Genomic DNA, 14,766 nt, shown 5'->3' with positions numbered 1-14,766 from the left:
TGTTGCATTTGTAATTTTTATACTGTTTCTTTTTTCTTTTATTTTTTCTAGGTTCTACTTTCTATGTTTCTATTTTCTATATTTCTGTATTCTATGGAAATATTCTATATTAAAATTATTTTTCTAAATTTATGAACAGTTACATTCTCTATTCAACTAAAAGTTAATCAATATCAACTTCTGATTTCCTGCCTTAGGAAATTAATAAAGTCCAAGTTTAACTTCCTCTAGTAAACAAAAAACTTGACAAAGCATGTGAAGTCACTGTTTTCAGATACTGGCAAATGAGCAGAGTGGGACTGTGATCCCAGGGAGAAGATAAACAAATGAGTTCAGCCTGAAGGTTGCCCCAGCTTTCTGCCCAGAGCCAATTCCCAGTGGGGCACAGGGAAGGAAATTCCTGACAGTGCCCAGGGGTCTCATTTACTTGAGGAGACAGATTGGCATTCAGGAAGATGAAGTTAGCTAGAATGTGAGAGGAAAAGAACTGGAAAGAAGGGAACTATGCAACAAAATAAGTGGGAGAGTCTCAACATGGCTTGGGGTTCCTTTAAGTCCTTGGCTGAAGACTCATCTGCACATGTATAGTATGAGGCCAGGCAAACAATGACTGGGAAACATACATCTGATACATAATCCAGCAGTTACACTCATAGCCCTAGATAGAAATCACCTCAAATGTCCATCAACAGAGAATGGATTAACAAACTGTGATCTGTCTGTGCATTGGAGTACAAGTCAGAAATAAGTAAGAACACATTACTGATAGATGCAACAACATGGATGAATTAAAAATATACATTTAGCAAAAGAAGCCAGACATGAAAGAGTACATGCTCTATGATTCCTGATTCCATGTATAAGGAACTATAGAAAAGATACCTGGGGCACCTGGGTGGCTCAGTGGGTTAAAGCCTCTGCCTTCGGCTCAGGTCATGATCTTAGGGTCCTGGGATCAAGCCCCGCATTGGGGTCTCTACTCAGGAGGGAGCCTGCTTCCCTTCCTCTCTCTCTGCCTGCCTCTCTGCCTACTTGTGATCTCTCTCTGTCAAATAAATAATAAAAATCTTTAAAAAAAAAAAAAAGATACCTAATTTCTAATGACAGAAAGTAGGCCAGTAGTTGAGTGTGCTAGGTGCGTGAGATTGACTGGGAAGGGGCAAAAGGAGCATATTTTGGTGAGAGAAATACTCTTTATCGTAATGGTGGTGGTGGTTTCACAGGTGTTCATAGTTCTCAATTTTTGGAAAAAATTTACACTTAAAATGGGCACACTTTATGTATTCATCCCTTAACTGACAAAGACAAAATTAGACCACCCTCTCTTTTAAGCTCTTGGCAGATTTTATTGAACTTTTCTATCCTTTTTTACTCAACGAAGACAATACTAATTGGGAAGCCCTTCCCCTGCTTTCACTCTCATCTTCACCCACGTCTGTGAAAATTACTTAAAAGATCTTTTCCTCGAAGGTCATGAAACTGATTTCATGTTGTGCCTTTGTTTACTTTAAACTAGCATTTGACAACTCTGACATCAAATACTATTTAGAGTTAACTATAACTTGTATTGATTTATCTGTCTGTTATTGTTCCTTGCAGTCCAAATCCACATTATTATTTCACTTTTAAGTACTATTAGTTCAACTGTTCAGTTACCACAGTCATTATTTTTAAGGTTAGTAACTGTTTTTAATTTCTAAGCACTTGGGTTGTCTTGCCTTTTTTATTCCTATCAGTATATAGTTGCTTTCTGTTTGTGATAAATCACTGAATCTTTCTGGAGATACAAATTTAACTAATTTAAAATTGTCTTCTATTTCCTACATTACATCTGTTTTCTTAGGATATTTTCTCCTCTCATGATTCAGAGTCTTAATTCTAGTGTTTCTTGTTTTTTTTTTAATTTATTTTATTTTTATTTTCCCCAAAGTACAGTTGTTCTTGTCTATTTTGTTGATGTTTATAAATAAATATCTAAAGTGCTAAAGTGATCACTACTGGCAATAGCAGTGACTTCCTCAACAAAACTAAATATTTACTCTCTCAGACTCGTGAATACAAAATTTCATTAAAAGCTCCCAAGACATGATACATATGTGGGTAAAAATGCATCGGGATGCGCGCCTTGTGGCTTTAGAAGTTCCTTGTTCAGGCAGCAGAAGCAGGTTACCAGATGGGATACTCTTTGTTTTGAGACTAAAGCCTAGATTCTTCAAGAAAGGGATGAATGTTGTTTAAAATGGAAAATGTGCAGATTCACTAAAACAAATATTGTACTTGTAGAAGCGTATTTTCCAAAAATATTAAAACAGGTATGCAAGGATGTATGCTTAGAAATATTTATCACACTATTATTATAAAATGAATACAGTGGAATATATATACTCCATATCTTCTTTATTCAGTGTATACTTGCATTGCTTCCATATCTTGGCTATTGTAAATAAAGCTGCGGTAAACAGAGGGGTGTATATATCTTCACAGTAGTGGTTTCATTTGCTTTGGGTATTCTCAGTAGTGGAATTACTGGATTATAGGGTTTTCTATTTTTAACTTTGAGATGCCTTCATACTGTTTTCTGTAGTGGCTTCACCAATTTACATTCCCACCAAGACTGTACAAGGGTTCCTTTTACTCCAGGTCTTTGCCAACACTTGTTATTTCTTGTCTTTTTGAGTTTTGCCATTCTAACAGGTATGAGGCAATACCTTATTGTGGTCTTGATTTGCATTTCCCTGATGATTAATGATGTTGAGCATCTTTTCATGTGTCTATTGGCCATCTGTATGTCTTCTTTGGAGAAATGTCTGTTCATGTCTTCTGCCCATTTTAATATTTTTGGTGTTCAGCTGTATATATATTTTCTTTATATTTTTTGGATATTAACTACTTCTTGGACATATCATTTGCAGATATCTTCTTCCATTCAGTAGGTTGCCTTTTGTATTGTTGATGGTTTCCTTCAGTGTGCAAAAGCTTTTTATTTTGGTGTCATCTCAATAGTTTAGAAGAATAATGCCCATCACAATTTTTCAAGTGAAAAAAAGCAACAACTTGCAAAGCAGTATATTAAGATAGGACTCTATAAAAATAATATACAAAATAATTATCTACTTTATATGTAAAATAAAAGTACTATATAAGATAATGACATAATTATAGATATACATGCTTTACATATACATACATATATATAGTCTATACATGCTCTGTGTATACATATATACATGTATTTGTATGTGTGTTTGTATATGTATGCATGTTCTTATATACAGTTCTGAAAAGATAGAAACCAAACCATTTTTTGGGATACATTTTTTGGTGACAGAGTGTTTAAGTGGGGAATTTGTGACTTGAGTTACAAACAGTTTCCTATTTTTTATGTATTTTTCTCAGTGAGAATGTATTTTGGTAGTTAAATAAGTGATTTAAAAAGATTAAAGCAGTGTCTTGTGACACTACCAATAACCTGAGGAAATTAGTACAATTTACTTTTAATTCTCTCTTAGAATTTATGTTTTTTTGAAAATTTTAGATCCAGATTAATGTCAATTGATACCTTTTACATTATATTTTTGTCTCTCAAAAATATTTCTGGCTTCTGCATTATATCTTGTGTTTGGTAATACAAAATAATTTTTAGCACATATTGATTGCAACCCTGACTTTAGTATTCAGAATCATAACATCTAAAAAATATTATCCAATATCCTATTTCCCTTTATAATTTTGATTTATCTTTCAGTTTCCTGGAATAGGTCTCCAATAAGTCTTTAATTTTTCTTTCAAGAAGAAAATGGATGCTAAATTTATCCTTCCAAACATATCAGAGAATGACTCTTTTATTCACAAATTAATGTAAACTTTAAGTGTCCACATTTCATTCATAAATGTTTCCCCAAAGATTTCTATAGAATATTATATGGTCTGATGTTGTTATTCACTGATGTGAAGAATTCTCAGGCCAGATTTAATTGTGTTTACCTGTAGTGACTTGTTTTTTTTTTTTTTTTGATTGGACGTTTGCAGATGTTTTTAAGTTCTATTTCTAACTTTAGTTATAATATTTTTCCTTTTATATCTCAGATATTATATCTGTCATATTTTTTCCTAGTCCATCTTAAAATACTATTTTCCACATTTCTGATGTCTTTTTTTCCAAACTTCTCTCATGATTTTTTATTTCTTTATTATTTTTGAAGAACTTTTAAAGTTTGTCCTCTTCATCCCTTCATGCTTACATACTAATTCAGTTTGCTCTTTATTTTCCACAGTTCAGACTTTACTTTTACTATTGTTAATTTTAGTTTACTTATCTTCCCTACATTGCCCATTTCATGTTGTAACTAACATGTTTTCTTTATAACTCAGCATGATTTTTTTATGACCCTTTGTTTGCCTAATTGACACGAATCACATATTTTTTGCATACTATTTGAATGCCAAATACTATTCTAACATTTTCCACTGATTCTGAATTGAAAGTAATATTGGCACACTCAGTATTTTTCTAGCAAGTTGTTATGTATGGCTTGCTTGGGCACCACTTATACTTAGTATCACTAAGTATATATTTGAAGTATCATTAAGATTCTATTCTCAATTCAGTTCTGCTCAGCAGATTTTTAAGCACATCTCTTCTGGATTGAGTTAAGATTATCTCCAGCATTTTCTGCATGATTCACTGACACTGAACCAGTTAAGTTCAAACAACCTACAATTATCAGCATGTCCCACCAATAGCTATCCTCCTGTCAGTGCTCCCTTCCTCAGCATTAAATTTATTGTGGTTATATATCAAAGATGAAGTACATTCCCATTAGCATCGGCATATTTCCTAACCTTGTATTTTCTGGGGATTTCAGTGTCTGAATGATAAGAGGAAAGTTAAGATGGAAGAAGAGAAACAGTAATTTAAGTATTTAAACAGTAATTTAAGTAATTTAAGTGTTAAAGTAAAATATCTAGGGGTGCCTGGGAGGTTCAGTCAGTTAAGCATCTCCCTTCAGCTCTGGTCATGATCCCAGGGTCCTGGGGTAGAGCCCTGTGTCTGATAACCCGCTCAGCAGGAGCCTGCTTTTCCCTCTCCCTCTGTCACTCTCCCTGCCTGTGCGTTCTCTCTCTCTGTTTCGCTTAGTCTGCATAATAAATACCATAGACTGGGTGGCTTAACAACAAATGTTTATTTCTCACAGCCTTGAAGACTGAAAGTCCAAGAGAGTCAATGTGGTTGCATTCTGGTGAGACTCTTCTTCCTGGTTTGTAGATGGCCACCTTCTCACTGTGTCATCACATGGCCAAGAAAGAGATTATTTCCCTTTTGTCTCTTCCGATAAAGGCATTAATCCCATTTATAATGGTTCCACTTTCAATGCCTGATTACAATTACTCCCAAAGTCTCCATCTCCTAACACCATCACATCCGGGCATACAGTTTCAACATATGGATGGGTGGGGTGGGGGTGGGGGGCAACAAACCTTTAGTCCGTAACATCCATGCAGCAAAGTTTTCCTGAGGCAGGGATATGAAACATCAGTGGTTCAAAGCCAGGCAATGATGGAGAAAGAAAGTATTTCCTTTCTTTCAGGCCAGTAGGATATCTTGTTTTACTAACATATGCATAACCACTCATTGTGCCATTTTATTCAATTACATAGATTCTGTAGAACATATGACATTTTTCCAATTTTTGGCAGTAGCTTCATTGTCACTGTCATTGAAGTTTTTGTGAAATTTTCATCTTTTTGTGGACCTTTATGGATACTTTGTTGTGATTTAGGGAGAGGATGCATTAGGAACATCTAGTCAGATACTACTCCTTGTCCATATTAATTATTCTGAGAAATCCTTCAAGGGATATTTTCAAGGCAGAGTGATTTAAAAAGAATGAAATCAATAAAAACCTTTTTCCTTCTCTGTCCAAAATGACATAACGAAGTAATTTTCATGAGCTTTATCTCATACAGTGAAAATCTACAAAACAAGACTTTGAATACATAGGCTTCAAAGTATGAAATTATATTGTAGTTTCCAACCTTCTTCTCAACCTTTAAGAAGATACTTACATGAAACTGCCTATTTCTAATATAGAGAGAAGTGAAAAAAAATCTGTCAATATATGTCTACTGGATGATGTATATTTAAAAATTAAATTTATGATTGCATTTGTAACTAAAAATTCTAAATAAAATCTGAGTCTTGGAGAATATTATTTTGAGATACTTTGTTGTAAAATTCTATTTCCAAACTATAACTAATTTGAATGCCCCAAGTAAATAATTTAAATACCCCAAATGAAGGAATTACTGATAGAAGATAAGATATAGCTATCTGTTTTGACTAACTAACTATTCTTCCTCATAAATGGGCTTTGTATTTCATGTGACCAGTATGCAAGTATGACAGGCAACACAGAATTTTTTATAGCAACTGTGAAAGAAAAATCATGCTTATTTATGATCTATAGGGACACAGTATGCTAAGGACTTTGGTCTTTCAATTCCTGTTTTTATCCCTCTTGGGTTATCCAACATCATTGAATTCTATTTCCTTAAGAATATATTCATAATAATAATATATTAGATTATATTGATAAATAAGTGAGATAATGTGAGTGCCCTATAAATGGAAAATCCTCATGCAAATATGCACTAAAATACTAGCTGTGCAGGAAGAGTAGGCATGTGATTGGTAACTGTATTGGCAATGTCATTTTCAAATATGAAGGACAATCTGTACAGAAATAATTGTACATATATTTATTATGGGCCATTGCAACTGTTGATAGTTCTTAAACTGCTCAAGTAGTGCTTAATGCCCAGTTAGTAAACCAAGTAAACCCAGTTTCTGACTTAAATGGACTGTGAATGAAGGTATAAGGAATGGTTTCACTTACACATTTAAATAATTGCAGGACTTCAGTTGGATGGGAAATACTTTGGCCTCATTAATAAGGACTGGTTCAGATTGCATTATGAGAGAATTCCTGAAGCACTAGTTTAATTTCATTTTTTTCCCAGGCACATTTACCATGGTCTGCTGAAGAGTAATCATGCTCCCAAAAGCTTAAAAAGAAGATTGAGAAACAGTTAGGAGAAAGGGGGATTGGGGTGTCTTGGGTAGCTCCTTGCCTCTTAAGCCCTCTAATCTTTGAAACTGTGAGCATTTGACCATCTATAGGCTAGGTCCTATTGCAGACTGTGGAAACACCTGCTGTGTTTAGAGCTAATTGGGTCCCCTGGGACAGTCCGTCAGAGGCTGAGCTTCAGATCAAAATGGCTGCTAGTCCTGCTCTAGACCAAGTCCCCATATCCAGAATCTGGGTCTTCACCTTCTTTTGTGGATGGTAACTGCCTCTCATCCACCTCCATTCTAAATATCTGCTCAACCCTCTTCTAGCTAAAACACGGGATGCCCGTTGAGCATTTGTCATTGTGTCCTCCAAGCAACATATGCTGTTGTTGGGTCAGTGTCATTTGCAGTTCTAAAAGAGTTAGGTTAAATCATCAGACTACCTTGAAGAAAGAGTTATTCTAGCTTATCAAGTCTTCTTGTATACATGCAAGACTTGTAAATATGTCTATATATGAATCTGTGCATATGGCATTTTAAAATACTACTTAACAATGTAACAAATGTACTGTTTGGGTAGTACCTAGTTCATCTACCCATTACTAAAATGACTGATTTTTGTCTAATCACTAAAAAATGCTTTAGGTGTAATGAAGCCTCAGCAACAAGTATTTTGTGTGTGTAGGTATACATATGTGTGTGTCGTTATGTTTATTTATGTGTACTGAAGTTTTCTTTTTTGGTTGTGCAAGGGAAAGAATGCGGAAACTGCAATCACCCTGCCTTGAATATAAATAATGGCTCTTCCACCATCTAGCAGTTTTACTTTGGGTGCATTGGAGACTCAGTTTTCTCATCCTTAAAGTGAGCATAATGTTATTTACCTTTATGGACAGTTGTGAAGATTAAGGGAGACAGTGTAAGGCTGCTAGCATACTGGCTGCCTCACAAATGATGTTCAACACATGCAAATTGTAGTCCTTTTCATGGAAAATAAAAAATGATCCATTCATGGACAGGATTTGAGGAAAGTTAATGTATGAGGACTCATTTCTTGTGACAAAAGGGTTTCTAATATTAATCAGAGGTGTCAAATTTAGACCATGAAGATACATGAGGAAAAAAGGTATGGGGAAATCCATGTATGGAAATCCATTGCATTCCTATACACTAATAGTGAAGCAACAGAAAGAGAAATTAAGAAAGCGATCCCATTTACAATTATACTAAAAATAATAAAATACCTAGGAATAAACTTAACCAAGGAGTTGAAAGACTTGTACTCTGTAAACTATAAAACGTTGATGAATGAGATTGAAGACAAGACAAATGGGAAGAAATTCCCTCATGAAAGGGAAGAACAAATATTGAAATTTGCATATAACCCAAAGCAATCAACCAATTTAATGGCATCCCTATCAAAATCCCAACAACAATTTTGACTAGAATGAGAAAACTGTTTGCTCTAGAACTAGAACAAATAATCCTAAAATCTGTATAGAACTACAGAAGACCCTGAATAGCAAAAACAATCTTGAAAGAGAAAAGCAAAGCTGAAGGTATCACAATCCAGATTTCAAGTTATACTCAAAGCTGTAGTATTCAAAACAGTATGGGATTAACACAAAAATGGACACATAGATCAATAGAACAGGATAGAAAGCTCAAAAACAAACCCACAATTATGTTGTCAGTTGATCTTTGACAAAAAAGGTAAGAATGTTAAATGGGAAAAAGTCTCTTCAACAAATGATTTTGGGGAAACTGGACAGCTACATGCCAAAGAACAAAACTGAACCACTTTCTTACACCATACACAAAAATAAACGCAAAATGGATTAAAGACCTAAATGTGAGACCTAAAACCCTAAAAATCTTTGAAGAGATCACAGGCAGTAATTACTCTGACATTGGATCAGCAACATTTTTCTAGGTATGTCTCCTAAGGTAAGGAAAATGAAAGCAAAAGTAAACTATTGGGACTAAATCAAAATAAAAATCTTCTACAAAGTGAAAGGAACAATCAATAAAACTAAAAGACAAGCTACTGAATGGGAGACTATTTCAAATGACATATCCAATTTAAGGTTAGTATCCAAAATATATAAAAAATCTTATGCAACTCAACATCAAAACAAAACGACAAACTCAAAACAAATAAACAAAAAACAACCAATTAATCCAATTAAAGATGGGCAGAAGACATGAACAGACATTTCTCCAAAGAAGACATACAGATGGCCAACAGACACATGAAAAGATGCCCAACATCACTCATCATCAGGAAAATGCAAATCAAAACCACAGTGGGATATCACCTCACACCTGTCAGAATGGCTAAAATCAACAACACAAGAAACAACAGGTGTTGGCAAGGATATGAAGATAAAGGAACCCTCATGCACTGTTGATGGGAATGCAAACTGGTGCAGCCACTGTGGAAAACATTATGGAGGTTTCTCAAAAAATTAAAAAGAACTATCCTATGATCTGGTAATCATACTACTGGGTGCAAAAAAATACAAAACACTAATTTGAAAGGATATATGCACCCCTGTGTCTATTGCAGCATTATTTACAATATCCAAATTATGGAAGCAACCCAAGTGGATAAAGAAGAGATGGTATATATACACAAGAGAATATTATTCAGCTGTAAAAGAGAACGAAATCTTGCCATCTGCAATGACATAGATGGAGTCAGTCAGAGAAAGAAAAATACCATATGACTTCACTCATATGTGGAATTTAAGAAAGAAAACAAATGGACAAAGGAAAAAGAGAGAGAGAAACCAAGAAACAGACTCTTAACCATGGAGAACAAACTGATGGTTCCCCGAGAGGAGGTGGATGGGGGCGATGGATGAAATAGGTGGTGAGGATTGAAGACTAGGCTTCTCATGATGAACACTGAGTAATTATATATAGAGTTGTTGAATCACCATTTGTACACCTGAAACTATTATAGCAATGTAAGTTAACTATACTGGAATTAAAATTAAAAATTAAAAAAAATACTTAAAAAAGAGAAAAGAAAGGCAAAGAAAAGAAAAGAAAAGCCTTGACCATAAGATTATAATGGTATGGAGCAGTATCTTGATAAAAATACTATCTATTTAAAAATGTGATATGGGGAATTTGCTAACAAAACCTTTATTCAGCAGTACCATTGCTCAAGATGTCATCCACCAGAGAGAAGTTCTGGTATTAAAGGGTGGTGCATGGAAGGGTTGTGATAGAGTCCATGATTTCTAGAGAAGGGCAAAACTGTTTTGATTATTTAAGCTGGGGAGTGCTCAGGATACCTTTATGAATAACAAATATAGCATTCTTTTGGAAAAGAAATCTCTGTCTTATATTTGTGTGGTATACCTAGAAGAGCAACCTTTCGTTGTCCAGAATCAAAACTAATAATCTTCTCGTGTTCTCTGGTTGTAATACTTGGAACAACTTTCTATCTGCTGCTGGACCCAGAGCTATTGTGTACCACTCAAAGGCTGTGGGGCCAAGTCTCCCTGCTCTGTGCTCTTTCAATAAAAATAAACACAGGTCTGTGACTTGAGGCCCTAAATACATTCAAGCAGAATTTGTTTCACATCAGCTGCCAAAAAAAGTTCTCCTTGACTTGAAGTCAGCTGGTAAGGAGATCATGCCCAAACACCCCTTCCATGAGAAAAGGAGGGATGATAAAGGGCTTTTTCATGGAGGTGCCAGCCATAACTAAGGATGAGGACATTTAGATGTTGTCCCGGTGGAGAGGAGCCAGGGCCCTGCACAATGCTCAGATACTGCAAGGCTCGAAGCCACGCTGGCAAGAACTAGAAGATCGAGAACTGCCAGTCTTTGTTTATAAAAACCTGACCCCAGAACATGTTCCTGCAGAGCACGTTGCATTGGGTAATCCTCACAGAAGCTCAGAGCAGTTGAGAAAGCAGGCTTTTGATATTTTACAAATAGAGAGGCAGACCCACCAGAGATAAATGATGTACCTGAGGTCACATAAAAGTAGTCAAAACTGGTTTAGTCTGAAAATGTGGTCTGGGTTCATCAGAGTTCATTACTCCAAAAAGAGTAAATATCTGTTTTAAAAAGTGTGGGGACAGGGAGGTATAAAAGGTACAGTTTTTCCCATGTCTAAGAGTATATAAGAGAATAAATGAATGCTCGTAGAAATTTTATTAATAAGCATTAACTATTTCTAGAGCCCCTGCTGTACTTAAGGACTTGGTTTCAGTGGGCAATAACAAACCTCTCTCTCAGCAAGCATATGGTTTAGGCAGAGAAAATAAGGCATTTCCCACGTAATCTAAAAACTGAGGAAGCGCCGTATTTTTAAGATGAGACTCATTTGAGGACAGTGGGGCTTCTGAGAAAAGTGAAGTGGGTTGGAGCCAGCAGCATCACTGAAGACTTCATGGTAGAGCCTGTATTTGAACTGGACTTTGAAGGATGTGTAGGATGGACTGAAGTCAGTTTAAGAGGAAAACAGAATCTTAAAAACTGAAGACATTGCTTGGGAATTGTCAACAGAGAAATAAAAAGAAAACCATGCATTGGGTTCTATTATTAAAGAAAAAAGAGAAATAAGACATACCGAGGACAACGTCCTAAGGGGGTAATGGTATAGAAGTAAAGATATCGAAGAAGAAACGGTATACAAATATAAGCTGTGCGATAAATTCAGAGTAATTATATAAATTTGTGACACATACAAAATTATTTATACTAATTTTATATCTTTTATATTTACTTGGAATTTGATGATCTTAATTTTGTTACAAAATTATCATTGCTCTCAATATCATTTTTCATGTTTAAAGAAGTTTTTTCCCCTAGTTTCTAGCTTTACTTGTGTGTACCATACATGGATTCTCTTTCCATTTGACATATAAGATTAATTTTCAAAATATGACCATTGAGTAAAAATTAATATCTTTAAAACCTGAATGCACGGATAAACAAAACTGCTACTCCCTCCATATGTATGTATGTTCATATGCCTGATTATTGACTTAGCTGAATTTATCATATGTAAATTAATTGTTTTTTACTTGATGGATCCAGTCTGTCAAATGGCAAGATTATTTATTATAAGTTGATTCACACATTGCAGCGAGAATCATGAGGAAGATATCACTAGCTATGAATCTGTGTGTGATGGAACCAAAAGTATTAGAATGAGCATTTCATAATCATACTCTTTCTGCATGGCAAAGTTATCTTTTATGTTTCTTCTGTTCCTCAAGTCATTGTTTTATCTCTGGTCAGCTATTGACTACTCAACTAGTGATTAAGAAACATATTTAGACAGTAAATCTTCAATAACTCTCATGTATGACATTTTCTCATACGACATATTTATATTTTAAACCCACGATGCAGCCGTGTCTATAGAAACAAAAGGAAATGCAGAATAATTTAGTCATTAGACAATTTGGGCTCCAAATCAAAACCACATACTCAAAGGCGACATTTAGCTTTAAACATCTAATTATTTCATTTCTTCAGTTTAATTTTCATGTGTGGAATTAAGACAACAAAAAGCTGAAAACTCCTCTAACTACTTTTATTTTAAAAACTTGGCTTATCAGTCCAGGAAGGGATCAAAATAATTTATTTCCTCAATAAAATATGTACAGGCTGATGCAATTCTTTTCTTCTCTTTGGTAGAGCCGCAAGAAAACAGTCCTGCTAAATTATGTTAAATTCCCAGTCACTTATGTTGCCAGACTGGATTAATATTTTTCAAGGAACTTTCCTAATTTCTATGACATAGGATAATAGTTCTAAAACCACATTATTTGTAAGATATAAATTGGAATAGTTAAAATCAAGTTAAAATCAAGTTAATCCAATATTATTTATTAGTTTTTTTAGATTATGTTTTATTTAGTTAGTTATTTAAATATTGTGAGACTTACATGGTACTCTAAATAATTTGACTTTATCTTTCTGGCGGTTGTTCTGGCCAGAACAGGAAACATTTTGGCCAATCATGCCATTTGGGCCAATTTCATGTTTTCTCTTGATCCATGCTATTCTTTGTAACTGCCCACACAATGCATACTCCCAGGCCTCCCCTTCACCACCCTCTCATGTCTTTTCAGTCAATTGGGAAACCCATACACCTGGTCTGTTCCACATTTGTTTTCCTACTATGGAGAGATGGAGCCATTAATGGCAAATCAATGCAATGAAAATTATAGACTGTTATAAAAGTTTCTTTGCAAATAGCTGTTTAACACCACAAAGAAGTTAGGTTAAAATTGTTTCAAAGTCTAAAATTAGTTACATTTTAAGCTAACTGCATATGCTTTTATTGTCTCTGATCTAAAATATAATCCCAGGAGGTTGTGAAAAGCATGCAAATTACAGAAAGCTAATTTGCTCCAACAGCGATGCCTCCCATGCAGTTGGGAGGTCTATTAGAAATAGTGTATTCTCTGTTATTTGCATATTAATAGCACCTGCTGAAATACTTTGGGATTTACTTCCACTGCCAGCAGAGGGACAGAACTAAAATATATAAAATTCCTTTCATATCACTATGTTAGGCTATAAAACATGCAGGATGGACTAAGAAATCTGAATTAATAACAGAAACTAGTGTGTTCGTATTGCATATGGTATGTGAATTTATTTTCCTCCATGATAAATTATCACTTGTTTAAGAGATTGCAAACAAGGTGACTACAAGCTTTATGACAGAAGTATCTCCTCCTCCTCGAAAAAAACAAAACAAGCTTTTCAGAATGCACTCAATAAGAATCTTGTTCTTTATGCTTTGCTCTGAGAAACTATAAATTTTAACAAAGGGAAACCAAGCATACTGATAAAAAAATAAAATGTGCAAATATTCAGATTCTCCAGATAATCTAAACTGCAGGGTTTAATCATTTGGAAGCAAAATATACGTATATATGTATTTTATAGGTATTAGCAACTGAAGATTTTCTCCAAAAGGAACTTTGCCTTCTGATCATGAATTTTTTTGCTTCTTTTTCTCCAAGTCAGAAGAGAGGACTTATACATATCTCGAGTTGACAGTGGTTTTAAAAGAAAGGACAGCTTCTTCTTTCCTCTAAAAAAGACAGGAAGCTGCTTTTGGTCTTTAAGTCTCGCTCTTAGAACCACAGAGCTCTGCTCTCCGAAAAGTGCTGCTGTGCAGAGATGAGAGCCGCCAGCCTTAATCTCACCACACTCGCCTTGTGCCTACCTTACCTCTCTTTTCCCTGTCCTTACATCCAAGCGCAATGCCCTTCACGTCCTGTCCCCTTGTTGCAACTGTATCTATAACTTAACCCTTTTCTCAATATTTGGCTGGAAAGGAAGAACCGGCAACAGTGAAATACGAGCAAGGTGTTTATGGAAGTGCATGACTGAGGAGAAGGGACATGGAAAATTTTGCATATTGGGTTAGTGCCTTTATTTTGAATCATGTTAGAATTAGAATGAATGAATACATACTGAGTGCCAGCACTGTTTTAGGTTAAAAAGAGTCATTCGCTTAAGTTTTACTACAGTTCTAAGAAACAGGTGCTGTCAACTATTACAAAGGAGGAAATGGCAGAACAGAGAGATTGAGGTTGTAAGAGGTTATACAGGAAGTAAGGAGCACAGCAAGAATTCAGACTCAGGGTTCCCAAATTCAGTCATGCTCTTAACTGCCCCCTCCCACCCCAGGAGAGTTGTCT

General features: G+C 35.0%; 1 long non-coding RNA gene across 1 annotated transcript in view; it reads left to right on the top strand.

Annotated features, from left to right (window-relative positions):
* The window catches only part of LOC101687743, a 72,635-nt gene extending 66,541 nt beyond the window's left edge, over positions 1–6,094 (top strand). Inside the window, exon 5 of the long non-coding RNA XR_198670.3 lies at positions 5,196–6,094. This is a non-coding gene — a long non-coding RNA (uncharacterized LOC101687743). The remainder of the gene's footprint in view (positions 1–5,195) is intronic.
* Positions 6,095–14,766: the final 8,672 nt, after the last annotated feature.

This window comes from Mustela putorius, unplaced genomic scaffold (genome assembly GCF_011764305.1).
Source record: "Mustela putorius furo isolate JIRA1106 unplaced genomic scaffold, ASM1176430v1.1 tig00000224_pilon_pilon_pilon, whole genome shotgun sequence".
NCBI classification, from domain to species: domain Eukaryota; kingdom Metazoa; phylum Chordata; class Mammalia; order Carnivora; family Mustelidae; genus Mustela; species Mustela putorius.
This window is presented reverse-complemented; position numbering and strand designations above follow the sequence as displayed.